The sequence below is a fragment of the Lissotriton vulgaris genome, chromosome 11, assembly GCF_964263255.1.
Source record: "Lissotriton vulgaris chromosome 11, aLisVul1.2, whole genome shotgun sequence".
NCBI lineage: Eukaryota > Metazoa > Chordata > Amphibia > Caudata > Salamandridae > Lissotriton > Lissotriton vulgaris.
This window is the reverse complement of record NC_141699.1, coordinates 589987160-590009880: the sequence shown is the minus strand read 5'-3', so window position 1 is coordinate 590009880 and position 22721 is coordinate 589987160. Positions and strand designations below refer to the sequence as shown.

General features: G+C 50.7%; 1 protein-coding gene across 1 annotated transcript in view; it reads left to right on the top strand.

The window, feature by feature from the left end:
- Positions 1–22721, top strand: part of NUDT18 (nudix hydrolase 18) — a 226357-nt gene that overhangs the window by 31857 nt on the left and 171779 nt on the right. The window lies entirely within an intron of this gene.

The window sequence follows — 22721 nt, the reverse complement described above, 5'->3', positions numbered from 1 at the left end:
ATTGTGTTTATTCGTAGTGTACAATTATGTTGGCTTACCATTACCTTGAGTGGAACCAGCCACTAGATACAACTCCGATATCTCTCCAGCAGGAACATTAATTGGCAAATTTACTTTTACATTTTTATTGTTGCCTGAAAACCTCTGGACACACAAAGACATGTTCTTTGGAACAGGCATCTTAATCCTCTGTGCTACTTTAGCATGAGTGGAAACAGCCACTAAATAAAATCCCAATCTATCTCCAGCAAAAACATTAATCACCAAAGGTTACCGTTAAATTTTTACTGTTGCCTGAAAACCTCTGAGCACACAAGGACATTGTGACGGATCGGTAAAACAGAACGATGATGGCGATACATCTGAGTGCCCCGGGGGCACTCCCCAGCACCACCTTGTTGGAACACTACTCTCCGATCCAGAGGGGGGCTCCACCCCTGATAAAGAACCAGAAACAGCTGTGCGGTGTGTCGAGGCGGAGAGCGAGAGAAGCAAAAAGCCGGAACCGACATGGGAGGAAGGAGAGAAGACGACGGAGCAGGAACAGGAGGAGAACGGAGCAAAGCCGAGCCACTGGCAGAGGAGGATCGAGAGAGAGAATCACCGCCGGAGAAAACCCCACTAGAAGACGGGACGTGGTCAGAGGAAGGCGCTACGGACGGTACCGCCGGGACCCCAAATGCGGGTCCCGGCCTCAGGCAAGTGCTTCAACGGGCTGGGAACACAGTGGTGGGCTGGTGGGGAGTCCAGGCCAGCTACGCAGGATTGTAGAGGAGAAAAGAGGGGAGCCACAGGCTACCGGGATTGGCAAGGCGGGTGGGAGGAAAGTAGAAAAACCGTCCGAACTAGTCATCAGGTACAACCCGTTAGGGGGAGTCCCTAGACTTTAGTGAAGGAGAGCTGGTTCACAGGTCCCCGCAGAAACCCTTTTTCCCGCTAACACCGGTGAGGTGAATGGCCCTAGAAGAAGGCCCAGTCTTTTATGATTTACTAGCAGCCTAGTAGTGTTTGTAGGGAGATCTGAACGGGTGAGTAACCGTTTCTAATTTTTTTTCTTTTATTTACAGAGGGCCCGCCCCGGGAGCCACAAGAAGAGAAGACGACAGCCAAGTGGAGAAGACCCGAGATCCCCGGAGCCCACAAAAAGACACTTGTCACCTCAGTTTTCCTTGTTCAATACAATAAACGATTTTCTAAAGCTCATCAAGTCTCACCCGTTCTTGGCCACACGTGACAGACATGTTCTTTGCAGCAGGCATTTTAATCCTCTGCGCTTCTTTAGCATCAGTGGAAACAGCTATTAGATAGAACTTGCATCGCTCTCCAGCAGGAAAATGAATTGCCAAAGTTAAGTTTACATTTTTATTATTGCCTGACAGCCTCCGAATACACAAGGACGTTATTTGCAGCAGGCTTCATAATCCTCTGCGCTTCTTTTGCATCAGTGGAAACAGCCACTAGATACAATTCCCTTCTCCCTCGAGCTGGAACATTAATTGCCAAAGTTACCTTTACATTTTTATTGTTGCCTGACAGCCTTTAAACACACATTGAGAGGGTGTGGCCAAGCAGCATGGCTGACAGGACGTGAGCTCCTTCGGCTCCCTGCCGGCCGCCTCTAAAATCCTGACTTATAGATCCTGTCAGCCCACCTCAGACACTCCAACGGAGCTGCCGCGGACCCGGACCGTCCTGTGCTCCTCCGGTCCCGCTTTGGGAGCTGTGGGTGCCCGGATTGCAGCCGAGCTTGGCCCTGCTGATCTTCCGCCGCCGGCTTTGAAATTGAGGCCGGGGATCGCGGCCTGACCTGAAGTCCGGCGATTCCAGACACGGGGGGACCCATTGCCATCGGGCCCCCCGCAGTTATTTGGGCGCTGGTGCGGCGTTGTGACCAGGGAGACACGGGGTGCCATGGTGGCCGGTCTTAATGGCTGGCTGTGGTGATAATGGCGGCAACCGATAATAGAGGCCGGGGATCGGGCCTAGCGGAGGTGGAGCAGCGTACTTGCCGGAGGACCCCACTGTCATCCAGGGGGACTGGGCGGAGGTGAGAGTGGGACCCTGGATAGCCGCACCGGCCGGCTCGGGAGGTGGAGAAACGGCCCGCCGGTGCCGGTGGCTGTGGCTGCTACTCGAGGCCGGGGATCAGGCCTAAAGGCGGCGGATAACCCCCATTGCCATCCGGGGGGCCCGGCAGCAGCAGTGGTGATATCGGGGGCCACTGCACAGACCGGACCGGGAGGCGGAGTCACGGCCTGCCGGTGCTGGTGGCTTGAGCCTTGTCGTGGTTGCTTGGTGCGGGGGGCCCCGCCGCACCCGGAGTCTTCAGCATCGACTGGAGTGTCGCACTGCGCGCTGCCAGCGCCTCATTGAGACCCGAACCGAAGATCCGCATTGGGCCCTGGCCTGGGGGTGAGAAGACGACCGTCCACATCGGGACAGGGTCGCGTGAGTGTGGGGTCCGGAGATTGGACCGGCCCATTGCGCCTGCAGCAGGAAAGATCCCTCAGACACTTGCCGAAGGGGGGATCCTGCCCCCCCATAGGGGTACCGTATAGGTGGACACTGAGTGGAGGGAGAGATGGGCCCCGATTACCCGGAGGCGGGGCTAGTGGACACCGGCTGGGTGCAGTATTCTGATAGATACATCTGCCGTGTGGATTCCTCACCTTGTGAATATCCCCCTTGCGTCAGCAACATTCGGAAATTCTTTTCGTAGCCTCGCGCCAACGTGGATAGGACGTCACAGAGACACGGCTCCGCTCGCGACTCCGCTGACGTCACCGACGCCTATAATAGGCCCACGCCGGCGTGATGACATCAGTTCCCTTTTTTCCGCGTCGTCGACGCTAACAGTTATCGGGAATCTCTGTAGCCTTCTGGTACATTGTTGCCATTTTGTTGCATATTTCTGCTTCTCTGTATCCTGTCTCTTCGACGATGTCATCCAAGAAGACCGGCTTCAAGCCCTGCAGGGAGTGTGGTAAAATGATGTCCATTACCGACCCCCATGAAGACTGCATCTGGTGTTTAAGTTCCGACCATGATGTGGAGGATTGTTCTTCATGTCGGAAGATGAATCCGAAGGCCTTGAGGGAGAGAGAAGCCAAACTTCTGGTTGCTAAGGTGAAAGCTGGAAAGGAGAAGTCGTCGAGGTCTCGTTCTCGAAGGGTGAGGTCGAAGTCCAGGGCGAGGTCGAGATCTGGTTCTCGAGAGAGGTCGTCTTCGAAGTCGGCGTCGGATCATGTTTCGAAGTCGAAGAAGAAACACAAGAAGAGGAGACATGAGTCCCGACGTCGGTCTGGTAAGGAGTCGGGCTCGAGGTCGAGGTCACTGAAGAAGGTTCGTTCGAAGGTGGTTACTCTCGAAGTCTTTGAGCCTGAAGGTGAGGCCTCACCTTCCGAGTCGCATGGGCGCTCTCCCACTCCGGCTCCGGTACCCTCTCCGGCTCCGAATCCGTCTCGGGCGCCGTCCCCGGCCCGTGAAGAGGAAGAGGCTCGGGAGGTTGTGGATTCTGCGCCTGTTGAAGAGCCGAATCCGATCCCTCCTCCAGACCGGCCTGATGGTTTTCAGCCGCCCTTTCCTGCTCCAGGCCAGGACCCTTCAGCGTTTCTTAACGCTATGTATGGCGTCTTCTCAAAGGCGTGGTACCCCTCTGGTGCACCTTCGGGTCCCATGGGTCCTTTAGCTTTCAGCCTGGGTGTTCCTCACTTCTATCCTCCTGCTCCATTCATGCCTTACATGCCGGCTCCGACGCCGCATTGGCAATTTCCGGCTCCGCCGAAGTCGTCGACGCCGATTCCAGCGTCGCCTGCTCCAGATCGTCCTCGAGGGCATTCTTCTGTGCCATCAGATTCGATACCGGCGTCGGCCCCGAATCCGTCGGAGCCGCAGGTGGATCCGGCTGCGAGGCGTGTAAAGGAGAGATCCAGAAGGGAAGCTCAACGCCTTTTGGAAGAGCAGAGGTACATGGATTCACAATCTGATGTTGAAGAAGGTGAATTGGAGGAGAGTTGTTTTGAGGAGTTGGCGGATTCAGGAACTCTTGATTTCTCTCCAGAGTGGGAGTTGCCCTCAGGCTCTGGTACTCCTTCTAAGGGTATCCAACCTTACCATCTAGTTATGAGGAAGGCAGCTGAACTTCTTCAATTGACTCTGCCTACAGTGGAGTTCAAGTCCAATATCCTCACTGAGGTCTTGCATTCTCCGAATTCTGTGGTTGAGCCCTTACTTCCATTCAATGATGCCTTGACTGATCCTATTATGGAGGTGTGGAAGAAACCTTTGTCGGCTCCTGCGGTCTCTAAGAGTGTTGCGAGGAGGTACAGGGCTGCTCCTGAGGATCCGGCTTTTCTGTCTTCTCATCCTTCGCCGGAGAGTCTGGTCATTCAGGCTGCCTGTTCTAAAAAGAGTCTTAGTGCCTTTCCTCAGGTTCCTTGTGAGAAGGAAGCAAAGAAACAGGACCAGGTTGCAAAAAAGACCTTTTCATCGGCAAGTATGGCGTTGAAGTCAACTAATGCCACTTGTTTAATGGGAAGGTACGTGCATGCCCTGATGGACCCTTTGCGTATCCTGGTTCCTAAAATTCCTGATGCCAACCGGAAGGATTTTGAGGAAGTGATTTCTGATACTCAGGCGGCAGCTCGCCAGGTTATTCAAAGTGGTCTGGACACTGCCGACTCTGTGGCTCGTATTATGGGCACTGCTGTCGCCACTAGGAGGTCAGCCTGGTTGAAGTCATCGGACTTTTCGGCTGATGTTCAGGCAACCTTGCTTGATCTTCCTTTTGATGGATCAGGTCTCTTCGGGAAGAAGGCGGATGCGGATCTTGAGAGATTCAAGGATTGCAGAGCAACAGCTAAGTCTTTGGGTCTCCAAATCAGAGGCACTTCTTCCAACAGGAGATTCAGGGGCTTTGGTCGCTCCTTTCGGAATTTCCGGCAAGGCCAACAGCAGCAGCAGCAGCAGCAGCAAAATTCAGTGTACAGATCGTACAGGGGAAAGCAAAGAGCACGTCCTCGTGGACGTCAGCCCTCCTCTTCCTCCACCTCTTCCAACCCCCCTGCCGCAGAAAAGCAGCCCTAGATCCGCTATTCAGAATCATGTGGGTCCGGTTGGGGGTCGGCTTACCCATTTTCTACAGGATTGGGAATCGGGTACGACCGATCTTTGGGTTCTCAATCTTGTAGAAAATGGGTATGCCCTTCCTTTTCGGGAATTCCCCCCTGTTTACCCTCCTTGTCAAGGTTTTTGCACCGAGGAACATCTGTCTCTTCTGCAGGAGGAGGTTCTAACTCTGTTACGAAAGGGTGCGATAGAGGTGGTCCCAGATCAGGAAAGGGGTCAGGGATGCTACTCCCGGTATTTCCTGATCCCCAAAAAGGATGGCAGACTTCGTCCAATCCTGGATCTCAGGATCTTGAATCTCTATCTGAAGCAGGAGAAATTCAAGATGCTCACCCTTGTTCAGGTTCTTCAAGCGTTGATGGAAGGAGACTGGATGGTGTCGCTCGACTTGCAGGATGCGTATTTCCACATACCAATTCTGAAGTCGCACAGAAAGTATCTCCGTTTCACGGTTGGGTCGCAGCACTACTAGTTTGCGGTCCTTCCGTTTGGTCTTACTACTGCGCCTCAAGTCTTCACCAAGGTGATGGCGGTGGTGGCAGCTCATCTCAGGAGGTCGGGGATACCTGTGTTCCCTTATTTGGACGACTGGCTGATCAAAGCGGAGTCGTCAGAGAAGGTGCTCCATCATCTGCAAGAGACAACACAGTTGTTGTTCATGTTGGGTTTTTCGATAAATGTACCCAAGTCTCACCTGGTGTCCTCCCAGCGCAACCTGTTCATAGGTGCCGTACTGGACACTACTGTTTGTCGTGCATTCCCTCCTCCTCAAAGGATTCGCGACATTCAGGAAATGATTCCTTTATTTTACAATGGAGCGGTCGTTCCAGTCCTGAAGGTCCTTCGCCTGCTCGGTCTAATGGCTTCTTGCATTCTGTTGGTCAACCATGCACGCTGGCACATGAGGGCACTCCAGTGGTGTCTCCGCAGGCAGTGGTATCAGCACAACGGGGATCTCGGGGAGTCAGTGAGGATCTCCAGAGAAACTGCAGCAGATCTGTCTTGGTGGAGCGTGGAAGGCAATCTGTCGCAAGGAAAGCCTTTTCATCTACCTCCATCGGTTGCCACAGTGATAGCGGATGCATCCACTCTAGGGTGGGGTGCTCATCTGGGGGATCTGGAGGTCAAGGGTCTTTGGTCTCCAGAGGAAAGGTTGCTTCACATCAACCTTCTAGAGTTGCGGGCGATACGTTTGGCGCTCAAGGCCTTCCTCCCTTCCCTTCGCGGTCGGTCGATCCAAGTCCTGACGGACAACACGACCGCGATGTGGTGCATCAACAAGCAGGGAGGAGTGGGGTCGCAGTGTCTCTGCAGAGAGGCTCTGCGTCTCTGGTCCTGGGTTCAGGACCACCGGATTTGTCTGATGGCAAATCATCGGGCCGGAGTTCTGAACGTGCGTGCAGACAGTCTCAGTCTGCAGTTCTCTGCCGACCACGAGTGGAGGCTTCACCCGGAGGTGGTTTGTCACATCTTTCGGACGTGGGGGACTCCTCGGGTGGACCTATTTGCCACTCGCGAGAATGCTCACTGCCCGTCATTCTGCAGTCTCCAGTATCCGATGCAAGGTGCTTTGGGGGACGCGTTTCAGTTGAGTTGGGGAAATCAACTCCTTTACGCGTTTCCTCCCATACCATTGATTCCTCGGGCTCTGAGGAAGATTCGCCAAGACCGGGCCCAAGTTATATTGGTCGTCCCGGATTGGCCAAGAAGGGTGTGGTATACAGATCTACTCCACCTCTCCTCTCACCCGCCGCTCCGTCTCCCTCTCAGGGCAGACCTCCTCTCTCAGATGGAGGGGCAGGTTCTACACCCCCACCTCCAGACATTGCACCTTCATGCCTGGAGATTGAATGGGGCAACCTGATTTCCTATTCTCTCACGCCTGAAGTGGTGGATGTCATCTTGCCTGCCAGGCGTGACTCCACTAAGTCTGTCTATTCATGTAGATGGTCTAGATTTGTCACTTGGTGTGGTGAGAATGAAATTGACCCTTTGAGAGCCCGTTTGTCAGATGTGCTCCGGTTTGCTCTTTCTTTGGCACAACAAGGGCTTGCAGTTGCCACGGTTAAAGGCTATCTTTCAGCTCTGTCGGCTTTTATTTGTTTGCCTGACCAGCCCTCTCTTTTTAAGTCACCTGTAGTTTTAAGGTTTTTGAAGGGTCTTGTAAACAAGTTCCCTCCTACTCCTTTTATTGTACCTCAGTGGGACTTGAATCTTGTCTTGGCTTTTCTGATGGGCTCTCCCTTTGAGCCTCTTCATAAATGTCCTATGAGGCTTTTAACCTTTAAGGCAGTTTTCCTCGTTGCAATAACCTCGGCAAGGAGGGTGAGTGAGCTTCAGGCTTTGTATGTATGTATGTATAGGCATTTATATAGCGCACTACTTACCCATAGGGTCCCAAGGGGCTTCGACCGCTGCGAAACCCTTCCTGGCTTCCCTGAGAGATGGTCCCTTAATGGGTATCTCCAGGGTGAGACCAGGCATCCCCGGCGGTCTGGTGGGGCCGTTAGTGAAGATGAGGCAAGCTAATGCCCAGAGTTGCCGAGTGTGATCGCTGATCAGAGTGGGCACCGAGGCGAGAGAATTATCGAGTCCGCTGACCCTGGTCCAGAAACCTGCCGCGCCGGGAATCGAACCCTGGTCCCGGGCCGTCCTCTGCTCTCGGGTCTGCCGCCTCTAACCAGTGAGCCACACCACTTCGAGGCTTTAAGTTCCAAGCTCCCGTTCCTGACCATACATGCTGATCGGATGGTTCTAAGGACCAGGGCTGCTTTTCTTTCTGTCCCTCCGGGCAGGTCACCCCCCGAGCACACTCCCCGTGAGTGAGCCCGTCCTCTGGTGCCGCCTCTGCCCTGAGCTGTGCCCTCTGCCAGATCCGCTTCCACGGATCTCCTGGGCCCCCTGCCACCTGCTTGCCTTGCCGCCGTTGTATTTTTTCTTTCCCCGCCGAATTTTTCCCTAGCCCCCAGTGCTCCCCCCTCCTCGCCCAGCCCCGGCCGCGTTTCCCGCCACCTCCTCGCCGCTGCCCCCCTGCGGCCCGCCCCCTTCCCTCGCTCGCCATCCCCATTCGCCACCCCGCTCCCCCTCCCAGCGGCCCCTCCCTCGCACGAGACTACTTATAGCCTCTGTGGCCAGCGAGGTGCAGTGACCTCTGTCCCTCCGGGCAGGTCACCCCCCGAGCACACTGCCTGTGAGTGAGCCCGTCCTCTGGTGCCGCCTCTGCCCTGAGCTGTGCCCTCTGCCAGATCCGCTTTCCACGGATCTCCTGGGCCCCCTGCCCCCTGCTTGCCTCGCCGCCGTTGTGTTTTTTCTTCCCCGCCGTATTTTTCCCTAGCCCCCAGTGCTCCCCCCTCCTCGCCCAGCCCCGGCCGCGTTTCCCGCCACCTCCTCGCCGCTGCCCCCCTGCGGCCCCGCCCCCTTCCCTCGCTCGCCATCCCCATTCGCCACCCCGCTCCCCCTCCCAGCGGCCCCTCCCTCGCACGAGACTACTTATAGCCTTTGTGGCCAGCGAGGTGCAGTGACCTCTGTCCCTCCGGGCAGGTCACCCCCCGAGCACACTCCCCGTGAGTGAGCCCGTCCTCTGGTGCCGCCTCTGCCCTGAGCTGTGCCCTCTGCCAGATCCGCTTTCCACGGATCTCCTGGGCCCCCTGCCACCTGCTTGCCTCGCCGCCGTTGTGTTTTTTCTTTCCCCGCCGTATTTTTCCCTAGCCCCAGTGCTCCCCCCTCCTCGCCCAGCCCAAGCCGCGTTTCCCACCACCTCCTCGCCGCTGCCCCCCTGCGGCCCGCCCCTTCCCTCGCTCGCCATCCCCATTCGCCACCCCGCTCCCCCTCCCAGCGGCCCCTCCCTCGCACGAGACTACTTATAGCCTCTGTGGCCAGCGAGGTGCAGTGACCTCTGTCCCTCCGGGCAGGTCAGCCCCCGAGCACACTCCCCGTGAGTGAGCCCGTCCTCTGGTGCCGCCTCTGCCCTGAGCTGTGCCCTCTGCCAGATCTGCTTTCCACGGATCTCCTGGGCCCCCTGCCACCTGCTTGCCTCGCCGCCGTTGTGTTTTTTCTTTCCCCGCCGTATTTTTCCCTAGCCCCCAGTGCTCCCCCCTCCTCGCCCAGCCCCGGCCGCGTTTCCCGCCACCTCCTCGCCGCTGCCCCCCTGCGGCCCCGCCCCCTTCTCTCGCTCGCCATCCCCATTCGCCACCCCGCTCCCCCTCCCAGCGGCCCCTCCCTCGCACGAGACTACTTATAGCCTCTGTGGCCAGCGAGGTGCAGTGACCTCTGTCCCTCCGGGCAGGTCACCCCCGAGCACACTCCCCGTGAGTGAGCCCGTCCTCTGGTGCCGCCTCTGCCCTGAGCTGTGCCCTCTGCCAGATCCGCTTTCCACTGATCTCCTGGGCCCCCTGCCACCTGCTTGCCTCGCCGCCGTTGTGTTTTTTCTTTCCCCGCCGTATTTTTCCCTAGCCCCCAGTGCTCCCCCCTCCTCGCCCAGCCCCGGCCGCGTTTCCCACCACCTCCTCGCCGCTGCCCCCCTGCGGCCCGCCCCCTTCCCTCGCTCGCCATCCCCATTCGCCACCCCGCTCCCCCTCCCAGCGGCCCCTCCCTCGCACGAGACTACTTTATAGCCTCTGTGGCCAGCGAGGTGCAGTGACCTCTGTCCCTCCGGGCAGGTCAGCCCCCGAGCACACTCCCCGTGAGTGATCCCGTCCTCTGGTGCCGCCTCTGCCCTGAGCTGTGCCCTCTGCCAGATCCGCTTTCCACGGATCTCCTGGGCCCCCTGCCACCTGCTTGCCTCGCCGCCGTTGTTTTTTTTCTTTCCCCGCCGTATTTTTCCCTAGCCCCCAGTGCTCCCCCCTCCTCGCCCAGCCCCGGCCGCGTTTCCCGCCACCTCCTCGCCGCTGCCCCCCTGCGGCCCCGCCCCCTTCCCTCGCTCGCCATCCCCATTCGCCACCCCGCTCCCCCTCCCAGCGGCCCCTCCCTCGCTCCGCCCCCCCCACTCTCCTCATATGGCAGAGTGGCCAACGTGCAGCGTGCTCGCGCAGCGGGCTCGCCCTAAGCGCACCGAAGGTGCGCCAAAGGTAAGCCCGTCTGCGCCCGTCCGCGCCTGGACCGCGCCCATCGCTCGAACCCCTGGCCCCCGAGGACCCCAGCCCACCCGCCGGATGTACACCGCCGCCACCCTCAACGCGCTCAACACCGGCCGAGTCCCGTGATGCTACCGAGCCACCCCGAGACGCACCCACGGACCCTTCAGCTGCCACGCCTGCAAGTTCACCTGCATCCGGACCTGCCTTGCACCAGCACCCGCCAAGCCGGACACCAGCAGCAACCACCTCAAGTGCATCCTGCTCAACACCTGCTCCGTCCACAGACACGCCATCGAACTCTGGAACCTCCTTGACACCACAGCTCCTGACGTTGCCTTCCTCACGGAAACCTGGATGAACGACTCCTCAGCGCCCGACATCGCCATCGCCATCCCAGAGGGATACAAGATCACCCGGAGAGATCGCGACATCCAGACTGGAGGAGGCATCGCCATCATCCACAGGGACACCATCCACATCACGACCAACACCGACGACACCCTGACTACCGCCGAACACCTACACTTCCAGATCCGCACCGACCCGAAGACCACCCTCAGAGGCACCCTGATCTACCCCCGGGACCACGCACACAATTCAGCGAGGACATCGCCGACTTCGTCAGCCCGCATGCCCTCCCCTCCGCTGACTACATCCTCCTGGGGGACATCAACTTCCACCTGGAGAACAACAACGACCGCAACACCATCACCCTGCTCGACAACCTCACCAACCTCGGACTCAAGCAGCTGGTGTCCACCCCCACCCACCTCGCCGGACACACACTCGACGCCGTCTTCTCATCCAGTAAGGACATCGCCTTCAGCCACGCCACTGGACTCCACTGGACGGACCACAGCTGCGTCCACTTCACCTTCAGAAGAACGACGATCCACCACCACCACCAACAGGTTTCTCGAAGAAGCTGGAACAAGATCACAGCCGACCAGCTCGCCGCTTCCCTGAGCCAGCACCCTCCCACCAACTCAGCGAACCCCAGCCAGGCCGCCGACAACCTCACGAAGTGGATCAGCAACTGCGCGGACGAACTCGCCCCACTGATGACCCCGCCCAGCAGACCCGGCAGCAAGAAGGCCCCATGGTTCACCGACGAACTCAAGAGCTCCAAGAAGAACTGCCGAGCCATCGAGAAAGCCTGGAGAAGGGAACCAACACCGGACAACATGACCACCCTCAAGCTTGCCACCCGGAAGCACCACCAACTGATCCACGCCACCAAGAAAACTGCATTCAAGGACCGGCTGGACAACAACGCACACAACTGCAAGGAACTCTTCAACATCGTGAAAGAGCTCTCCAACCCAACGCCGGAAACAACGACATCACCCCATCGCAAGACCTCTGCAACTCCCTCGCCTCCTACTTCCACAACAAGATCGCGGACATACACAACAGCTTCAGCACTCAACCGACGCACGCCACGCCACGACCGAACCACCGCCCCCCACCACCACCCTCCGCGCCTGGACTCCGATCAGCACCGAAAACACCGTCCGCATGATGAACTCCATCCACTCCGGATCTCCGACCGACCCCTGCCCTCACCACGTCTTCAACAAGGCCGACGCTGTCATCGCACCTCACCTGCGGGACATCATCAACACCTCCTTCGACACCGCCACCTTCCCGGAGAGCTGGAAGCACGCCGAACTCAGCACTCTACTAAAGAAACCAACAGCGGACCCCACCGAACTCAAGAATTACCGCCCCATCTCGCTCCTCCCGTTTCCAGCCAAAGTCATCAAGAAGACCGTCAACAAACAGCTGGCCGCCTTCCTCGAGACGAATGGATCCCTCGACCCCTCACAGTCTGGCTTCCGAGCCAACCACAGCACTGAGACCGCCCTCATCGCTGCCACCGATGACATCCGAGCCCTGATGGACAACGGAGAAACAGCGGCCCTCATCCTCCTAGACCTCTCCGCGACATTCGACACTGTCTGCCACCGCACCCTAGTGCAGCGCCTCAGCAACGTCGGAATCCAGGAGAAGGCACTGGAATGGATCATCTCCTTCCTCAACGGAAGAACACAGAGAGTCCGTCTACCACCGTACAAGTCAGAGGCCGCCTTCTGTTGAATCTGATTCAAATGCGAAACTACTTCCTTGACCGCAGGAACTGCTATCTCCATTTGTCGAATAGTCTCATTTGGATGTCTGCCATAATTTAAGAAGAAGGGGGAGAACCCTGTCAAACTATTCTTTGCTTTGTTATGGGTGAATTCTGCTGACCACAAATAGTCTGACCAGTTTGCTTCCTCTTTCAGGAGAAATAGCCGAAGGTATTGTTCTAACTCTTGGTTCACCCTCTCAGTTTGTCCATCCGTTTCCGGATGATAACTAGTGGAGAACCTAACTTCAGTTCCTAACCCTCTCATGAAAGCCCTCCAGAAGTGGGACACAAACTGGGAACCTCTATCTGAGATGACCACCTTGGGTATACCATGGATTCTGACTATCTGGGAACTGAAGTGGGCTGCTAACTGCTTGGCAGAAGGTATTCCCCTTAAAGCTGTAAAATGGGCCATCTTAGAAAATGCATCTACCACCACGAAGATTGTATCTAAACCCCGGCTCAAAGGTAAGTCAGTAATGAGATCTAGTGTAAATGTGTGCCAAGGGTAGGGGGGGTAGGAAAAGGTTGCAACAATCCTTTCGGTGCTTGTCGTTCTGACTTTCCCTGCGCGCAGATTTCACAGGCCTTAACATAACTCTCAATATCCGCCGACATCCGAGGCCACCAGTAGTGTCTCTTGATTAACTCTTCTGTTTTATTCTCTCCTTTATGACCAGCCAATTTATCATCGTGACACTCGCGCATCACTTGTTACTGAAGTTCTACCGTAGGCACATACAAGGCTTCTCCGTGGTATGGCATTTGATGGATGATTGTTCTGTTTGGATCTTCTTTTACCCAGTTCTGCATGGCCTCTGGACTCATATTCTCAGCAATGGCCTCTTGCATATTGATTGAAATCGTGGCTCCAATAAATCTAGTTTCAGGAATGATCGGTTGCCTATCCGTAACTGTTCTCTGAGATTCTGTGCCTAATCTTGAGAGTGCATCTGCCTTCCCATTTTGCGCTCCAGGGCGAAAGGTAATCACAAAGTCATAATCCGCAAAATACAAGGACCATCGAAGTTGTCTTGGTGTGAGTGTTCTGGCAGATTTTAGGAATTTTAGTTTACGGTGGTCAGTAAACACCGTTACTTGATGCTGGGTGCCCATCAGGTAGTGTCCCCACTCCTTAAAGGCATCCTTTATAGCCAGTAACTCTTTTTCAGTAATGGTATAGTTGATTTAGGCTTGGGTCAATTTCCTGGATCGATAAGCTACTGGATGTAGCTGACCCGTGGTCTTGTGCCCCTGAGTCAGAACCCCCCTACAGCTTGATCTGATGCATCGGTCTCTACATAGAATGGTTCTGACGGGTTGGCTTGTAGCAGCACAGGTGCAGTAGTGAAATCTTTCTTCAAGGATTGAAAAGCCTCCTCTGATTCCTGTAACCACTCGAATTTGATTCCTTTCTTTAGCAACTTGGTGAGGGGTAGGATTTTTCTGGAAAACTCACTAATGAATCTTTGGTAAAAATTAGCGAACCCAATAAAACTTTGGACTTCTTTTACACTCAGATATTTCCACGTTGTCACTGCCTCCACCTTTCGAGGATCCATCAAAATGCCAGAAGGTGAAAGAACAAATCCCAAAAATTCTACCTGAGAAACATCAAAGGCGCATTGTTCCAGTTTTACGAACAATTTATTTTCTTGCAATCTTCTCAAAACTCCTTTCACCTGCTCATGGTGTTTCGTCACATCAGGTGAATAAATCAAGATATCGTCGATGTACACGATGGCACACTGATCTATAAATTCTTTCAGGACATCATTAATAAAATGCTGGAATGCAGTGGGGGCATTACACAATCCGTACGGCATTACTTGGTATTCGAATAGCCCGAACCTGGTCCGAAAAGCCGTCTTCCACTCGTCTCCTTCACGTAATCGAATTAAGTGGTAGGCCCCCCTTAGGTCTAACTTCGTGTAAATTTGGGCTCCCTTCACTTGGTCCAGTAGGACCGAAATCAATGGTAAAGGATACCTATTTTTCTTTGTTATCCTGTTAATGGCTCTATAATCAATGGTAGACAGTCAAAATATCGAGTAGGAAATATCGACCTACCATAATATCGAGTCTGAAATATCGTAGGTGCATAATATCGAAGGCAAGAATATCGTAGGACAGAATATCGACCCAAGGTAAGTAATATCGAAATACTTAATATCGATGTAAGTAATATCGAAGTTAGCAATATCGATAGCATATATATCGATGTTACTAATTTCGATGACACTAATATCGATATTTGTATTATTGTATAGTTTTTTATTATGTATGTGTTATATGTTTAATTTAAGTATTTAAAATAATTACTATTATATGTGTATAAATTTAATATAATAATAAATAAATTTATAAGTGAATTTTATGTTTTTGTACCGGAGCGGGTTGTGGGTTTATAGGGGAATAGGGTGGGAAGTAATTTAATTATGGTAAATTGATTAGTAATTAGTAGGATTTATTAATAAATTATAATTAATTGGTAATTATGTGAAAATAATAGGAAAATAATTTTAATTAATTTATTATTTGATATATATGTTCTGTAGCGGGTTGTGGGTTTATAGGGGAATAGGGTGGGAAGTAATTTAATTATGGTAAGTTGATTAATAATTAGTAGGATTAATTAATTAATTATAATTAATTGCTAATTAATATTGATTAATTTGGTAAAAAATTAATTGATTAATTGATATATATTTTCTGTAGCGGGATGTGGGTTTATAGGGGAATGGGGTGGGGAGTAATTTAATAATAATTAATTTATTAATATATGTTTTTAAAAATGTATGTTTAATTTATTGGGAAGTAATTAATATTAATTAGTTAATTAATTATTATAATTTTGTACATATTTAACGTTATTAATTAATTGGTAATTAAATAATATTAATTAGTTACATTAATTAGAGTAATTTATTTATATATAATTGTTAGTTACTGTTAATTAATTAATTGGGGGAAAATAATATTAATTATTAAATTATATTAATTACAGCTAATGTGCTAATATATTTACTTTGTTTGTTATTGTTCATTAATAATTAATTGCTAATTAAATAATAATTAAGTTTGGGTAAAGGAGTATTTTTAGGGTTTAGGGTCAGTTTTGGGTTTTTGGGTAAAGGGCTATTTTTAGTGTTCAGGGTCAGTTTTCAGGTTTTGGGTAAAGGGGTATTTTGAGGGTTTAGGGTCAGTTTTCAGTTTTTGGGTAAAGGGTTATTTTTAGGGTTCAGGGTCAGTTTTCAGTTTTTGGGTAAAGGGGTATTTTTAGGGTTCAGGGTCAGTTTTCAGTTCTTGGGTAAAGGGGTATTATTTGGGTTGAGGGTCAGTTTTCAGTTCTTGGGTAAAGGGGTATTTTTTGGGTTCAGGGTCAGTTTTCAGTTTTTGGGTAAAGGGGTATTTTTTGGGTTCAGGGTCAGTTTTCAGTTTTTGGGTTAAGGGGTATTTTTAGGGTTCTGGGTCAGTTTTCAGTTCTTGGGTAAAGGGGTATTTTTAGGGTTCAGGGTCAGTTTTCAGTTTTTGGGTAAAGGGGTATTTTGAGGGTTTAGGGTCAGTTTTCAGTTTTTGGGTAAAGGGTTATTTTTAGGGTTCAGGGTCAGTTTTCAGTTCTTGGGTAAAGGGGTATTTTTTGGGTTCAGGGTCAGTTTTCAGTTTTTGGGTAAAGGGGTATTTTTTGGGTTCAGGGTCAGTTTTCAGTTTTTGGGTAAAGGGGTATTCTTAGGGTTCAGGGTCAGTTTCAGTTCTTGGGTAAAGGGGTGTTTTTTGAGTTCAGGGTCAGTTTTCCCTACTGTTGCACTCTCTGGAGTAGGAATAGAAATTTTTACCCTTACGCTATCCAACGTTTTATTTAATTAATTGTTAAAATATCAAATGTTTATTTTATTTTTTATATTACTTACATTTTATTTATGTTACTCTTTTATGTTTGTAAATGTGTTAGTAAATTAGAATATATTTCATTAATTTATAAATTCGTAAAATAATTATTAATACTTATTGTTCAGTGCATATATATTACATATTTACTGTATATATTTAATTAATGTATTCTTAATATATATGTATTATTTATTACTTTTAAACATTATTAGATACTTTTAAATATGTTTATTTTATTTATTAGTCTTATAGACTTAATTTTACATTTATATATTAAAAAAAAATACGATATTTTTAACATCGATATTTTTGACATCGATATATTTTTTTCGATATTTTTGTACTTACCATGTTGTAGATAGGATGTCGATATTTTTGCCCTCGATATTGTTGACTCGATATTCTTGTAGGTCGATATTTCTGTAGTCGAAATTCTGTCAGTGATTCATAATCGATACACGTCCTTAATTCCCCTTCCTTCTTCGGCACGAAAAACAAAGGTGAAGAGACAGGTGACTGCGATGGTCAGATGAACCCATTCGCTAGATATTTGTCCAGATATTCTTTCAAATGCTGGTGTTCCTTCTCTGTCAAAGCGTAAACACGACTGCATGGCAAATTTTCTCCTGGCTCCAAATCTATCTTGCAGTCATAAACTCGATGCGGAGGTAGATGTTCTGCTTCCACTTTGTTAAATACATTCTCAAATTCCTTATATTCCTCCGGAATCTTGTACGTTTCAATTGCACACATAGAATGCCCCACAGAATACAAGGAGAGAGCTGGGTTACTCTCCACGCCTGTAATTCTTGAATCAAAGCAATTTTCTCGACAATAACTTGAATCCAATGTAACAGTTCTGGAGCTCCAGTCAATCCTGGGGTTATGCTCTGTGAGCCACGGCAGCCCCAGAATTAGTTGGAACTGAGGGGCATCTATTAAATTAAACTGAATTTGTTCTTGGTGCCCGTCATTGGAAATCAGTTGAATTAACTCAGTATGACTCACGATGGGGCCAGATGAAAGATTAGTTCTATCTACAGCTCGGACCGGTTCACTCTTCGCTTTCTTTATGGCTTGAATGCCCACCTTATCCGCAAATTGTAAGTCACAGAAATTTCCTGTTGCTCCTGAGTCTATCATAACCGATACTTCAGTTAAGGTCGTCAATCTGAATTTAATCTTCATCGACAGAATTAAATGTGGTGCCGCAGATTGCAGTGTATTCGCCACTTGGTGTTTGTTTGGAGTTATTTCTGAAATTGCACCCACCCGTTCAACTCCATCCACAGGTGGTGCCGTTAGTTTTCCTTCGGCTTAAAGGTTCTTTTTGGCTTCTTTGGACAGTTTCGAACGAAATGTCCGCCAGATCCGCAGTACATGCATAGTTCCCTGTTCTTCTCTTATCCTTCTCTTCCTTTGTCAACGGTCCCCTGATGGTTCCGATTTGCATTGGTTCGGTACCCTGTGTCGCCTCCGTGATCCTTGTGCCTTCAGACCGGGCTCTGTCGAACCTTGGAACGATTGCTCGAAAATCCTTCTTCTTTTCTCCTCTTCGCTCCCCCTGACGGAAATCTATTTCAAGAACCAAGTCGATGAGGGCTGAGATCTCGGTGGGTCGGTTAGGAATTTGGGCCAATGTGTCCTTTAGTTCGTCTCTCAACCGCGGTAGAAAACTGCCGCTCGCTTGCTTTCGGGCCAGTCGGTCTCCACTACCAACGTGTTGAACTGAGCCAGGTATGCTATGAGATCTCGGTTACCTTGTCGCAAATCAAGCAGTTCATTATCCACCACTTGCAAAAACCTCCGACGATCAAATATTCGAAGAAATTCTTGTTTAAAATTTTCAAAGTTTCTTAACAAAGGATCTTCTCGGGAGACCAGAGGCATGGACCAGGCAGCCGCATCTCCGCTTAGGTACGAGAGTATGAAGGCCACCTTAGACTGCGCGTCAGGGAAAATGGAAGGACGGCACAGGAAATGTAAAGAGCATTGTGAGAGGAATATCTGTGCTTTCTGCGGATCCCCATTAAACCTTTCTGGAGCTGCTAAGGGAATAACTGGGGACAGGGAATGTATGACTTGTGTGGTTGACCTATTAGTAGCCTCTAATACCGGATTCATGGCCTCTCTCTCTAAACTACTAGTCTGGTGTAATCTCAAGGCCAACTCAGCTGTTTCTTTTCTGGCGCTCACTACCTCCTGCCTTAGATTTCGATTTTCCTCCCTGACCGCTCCCAATTCTTTATGTATAGCATCTAAGATGGTTCCTAAAGATTGGACATCAATTCCTTCTGCCATCTCTGCTCGGGTGCGAATTAAACTTGGGCACTTCACTCTGTCAGGGCTCCAAGTAATTTACCTTATGCCTTCTCGATTCTTGCACAGGAACAGAGATGCTAGTACCCAAATCCCCTAAGACGATGCCAGCAGGTCTTTTACAGAACCTTCCTACATCATCTCCAGGGAAGGGGGAATTGGATAAAATAATAAACAGAGAAGAGACTGGTCCGGACTCGTTTCCTCAGACTACTTCTTTTATGGTGTCTGCATACCAGGAAACCTAGAAAATTAGCACACCATTATTTTCCCTGCTCTAATAAACTCTAGTGTCAACTATCTATACTGAAAAAGGGGCTCACCCACCCTTATGTCTCTAGACCTTGCTTCTCTTCTTTTAATTGTAGAAATGTCTGTCTTCTCCTTTCTAATTAGTTGTCACTATATTAGTTCAAAGAAAAAATTAACAATAAATTATTGCCTTCCTATTGCTACACTGTTGGCCAACTAATTATATCTATTTTTATTTAGCACTTACTTCACTAATTAGATGAAGGCTCCTTATTATGGGTTCAGGTGATATGGTGTTTTATCGATTGCTCTTGACTAAACTTCCTTCTTTTTTCTTGTCTTTAGGAGTTCCTAAAAGCTACTATCAAGTGTTGGGCTCAGGTAAGTATGAGTTCAGATTCTTGTCTTAAACGATGCAGTCTCTAACAATGAATAACAGTTTTCCTCTTTCTCTATTACTTCAGAACTATTTACAATGACTCCCTCCTGTAGTCAGCATAGTGTGTCATATTCAATGTTTTACTTCTTCTATTAGACCCAAAAACGCGGAGTTTCTACTTAGCTTTGTTTTTTTCATTTGAAAACTCTTGAGTCTCGGATGCCCTTTTCAGGCGACGCCAGGAACTACAGTCTTTCTCTTCAGACAACGTCGGTAAATGTACTTTTACCTCAGACGAACTTCTCCTCGGGCTAGTTAAACAAATACCAGGGACTTAGGGATTGAGTCACGCGCTTGAATTAATGCGACGAGACTCGCTTAGGACTTCCTCGACACTCACGCTAAGTGCGAGTGGAGTACTACAACAATCTTTAAAACTAGGAAATTATTTCGCCAGTGCTAGGAACGTAGGTCTCCTCCAGGCTATGACCTTGGTGAAGTGCGTAGTTTCCAGCGCTCGCGCGCTGCACCTAGCCTTCCGAATTCGCGATGACGTGGAGACTAGAACTCCGACCTCCATTCCTTATGGCCACTGTGGCGGCCTTCTTGTCTCTCCAGTTTCGGACTTTCTCTGTCCATGTAAGGCAGACAGGGATAAATTGATCATGTTGGGTCAAAACGGAGCCACATATCTGGGAATCTGATTTTCGGGTCCTGACACACTGACGGACCCGCAGAATCTCGGGTTGCGATGGGAACAAGAGGCGTTCCGGTATCTCGGCATCCAGGTAACACCTACGGAAGCACAGGGGTTGGCCCGCAATATTGACCGAGCTATTCGGTCCTTGCAGAAATCGGTCGCTTTCTGGAACTCCTTGCCATTATCTCTTATGGGGAGATTGGCCGTTGCAAAGATGGTGATGCTCCCCAGGACGCTCTATGTCCTCCAGAATTCCCTGTGTCCACTCCCCTTGCGAGTCTTTCGCATACTTAACACGCTGCTCACGTCATTGCTATGGGCGGGACGGCGTAGCCGAGTCGCCCTCCACACCGTGGTCCGAACGTGGGAAGAGGGGATTTGACTTGTACTATTATGCCGCACAGCTGTTGCCGGCCACATGGTGGTTCGCAGATGGGGACCGCTGGGAGTTGAGTCTGCTGGCCGGCAGGACTAAAGAGCAAGTATTGCAGGTGGCGCTGATGCGGGGACGGGGAGATGATGTGGACCTACCATACGTGGTTGCGGTTTGGCAGCAGTTTGTGGAGAAAATATTGCGGCGAGCCCCCTTTCATAGGGAGTTGCCTATGTGGATCCTAGTCCCTGTAGTGGATATGGCGGAACGCATGTCCTTTAGGGCTTGGAAAATGGGAGGCTGTGAGACTCTGGCGGACCTTTACCCCAATGAGTCGTTCATGTCCGGCCATGGAAACCTTTGGCCTGGGGGAAGGGCAATATTTGCACTATCGGGGCCTTCAGGAGGTAGCGAGAGAGACGTGGCCCCAATTTTCCACACCCTGAACATCCTCCTCTCTTGCGGCAGAGGGTGTAGGTTGATATCTGTGCTATATTCGGCCATGAGACAGGACTCAACCCCGCCAGTTCCGCCCTCCTGGGACGCCTAGGAGGTGGACCTGGGAATCACCCTGACCCGAGACTGCGCAAGCGCATAGGGAGTCTTACCCGCAGAGTGTCTTGCAATGCGAGATTCAAATTGACACACTTCAACTTCATGCACCGCATCTACTTGACCCCGCTATCCTTAAGGCGTATTTCAGGAGATAGGGGGTACAACTGCCCCAGATGTGGGATGGAGGGGGCGGGATTCCTACACCTGGCCTGGGACTGCCCATTGGTCGGTAGCTTCTGGAGGAGGGTGGTGGTTCGTATCCGGGCCGTAACTGGCCTCCTGATTGATCTGAGCCCACTTCACTGCCTACTAGCCCTGGTCCCTAAAACTAGAAAGAGGAACCTTTCCTACAAACTTTTGCAATTAATGTTGGTGCTGGCGAGGCGTAGGGTGGCAATCACCTGGATGGGGCGGAGAGCTCCTGAGTTGTCAGCGTGGCGTAGAGATGTAAGGGAGTGGTCACTGGCTGTGGAGATGCATATGGAGAGGTCCCGCAGGGATGTGAAGTTGCAGGACGATCTCCTTGCATGGAGAGTTATGGGTGCCTCGGAGTTGTCTCACAGCGATTCGGATGGCACGAGTGCGGAACTTTTCTCTTCAGGGGACTCTGGATCTGAGAGGGAGGGGGGAGGGAATGGGGAGGTTGGACCCACGCCAATGTAGGTGCATTGCCTGTTCCTCGACAGTATTTCACGTTATTGATGTGGTTATTATGATGCTTACAAATACAACCTGAACTGTACTCACTGTACCATATAGTGCCATAATGAGGTTACCGTATTGTATACACCTACTTGATGATTGATGCCATGTTTGGGGGGTGATTGTTTCTTCTGGGTTGCAAAACCAAAAATAAAGGTTTAAAAAAAAAACACACACACATTGAGTGGGGCTCAATGGTTAGAGCGGCAGACCCTGATGCAGAGTTCTGGCCAGGGACCAGGGTTCGATTCCCGCCTCGGCGGGGTCTCGGGCTCAATTTCCTCGGACCTGTTAATTCTCGCCTTGGTGCCTATTCTAATCACGGGCTCCACGCTGCAACTCTGGGCAATAGCTTGCTTAGCCTCCACACCGGCCCCAACAGCGCTAAGGATGCCTGGCTTCACCCTGGGGGTGCCCAGGAGTGGACACTTCACAGGGTAAGCCAGGAGGGGTTCCACAGCTGTATGAGTATCAGCACCAGGAAGCCGAACAGGCGACACCGCAAGGTGACGTCTGATGACAGTGCACTCTATAAGTACCATGACATTTACATTTACATTTACATTTACACATGGACTTGATCTTTGCAGCAGGCATTTTAATCCTCTTCGCTACTTTAAAATTAGTTGAAACAGACACTAGATAAAACTCAGATCTCTCTACCTCAGGAACATTAATCACCAAAGTTACCTTTACATTTTTATTGTTGCCTGAAAAGCTACTGCAGGGTGACCTCTCCCCAACTCGGCTAACATGTTTAAACCCTGCATCGCCAATGATCCTATTATACTGCAAGCTTCCTTCCCTCATCTTCGCCTACAGATCGTTAAAGGTACACACCATAGGTGTCCTTACTAATGCACAGGTTTAAGGCAAGGTGACCTCTCCCCAGCCCATCAAACATGTCCAAAGTCTTAATATGCAGCAATCTGCAAAGGGGTTAAAGCTTCCTCCCCTGGCCCTCTCCCCCGCTAGTTAGAGGCATACACAATACGCTTTGTTACAGGGATACAGTGCTGCTGCAAACCGACCTTTCCCAGTCAATGTTAGGTGTTTAATTTGAGGCAAATTAAAAAACATTAAATAAATACAAATTTCTCCCTTTTTTACAAACAATAAACCTGGCCTGTTACAAGTGCCCCTGTTCTTTGTTTTTTTCCGAGGACCTTTTAATTATGATGCGCACAACTGCTTTCTTCACTAACAGCTGTACA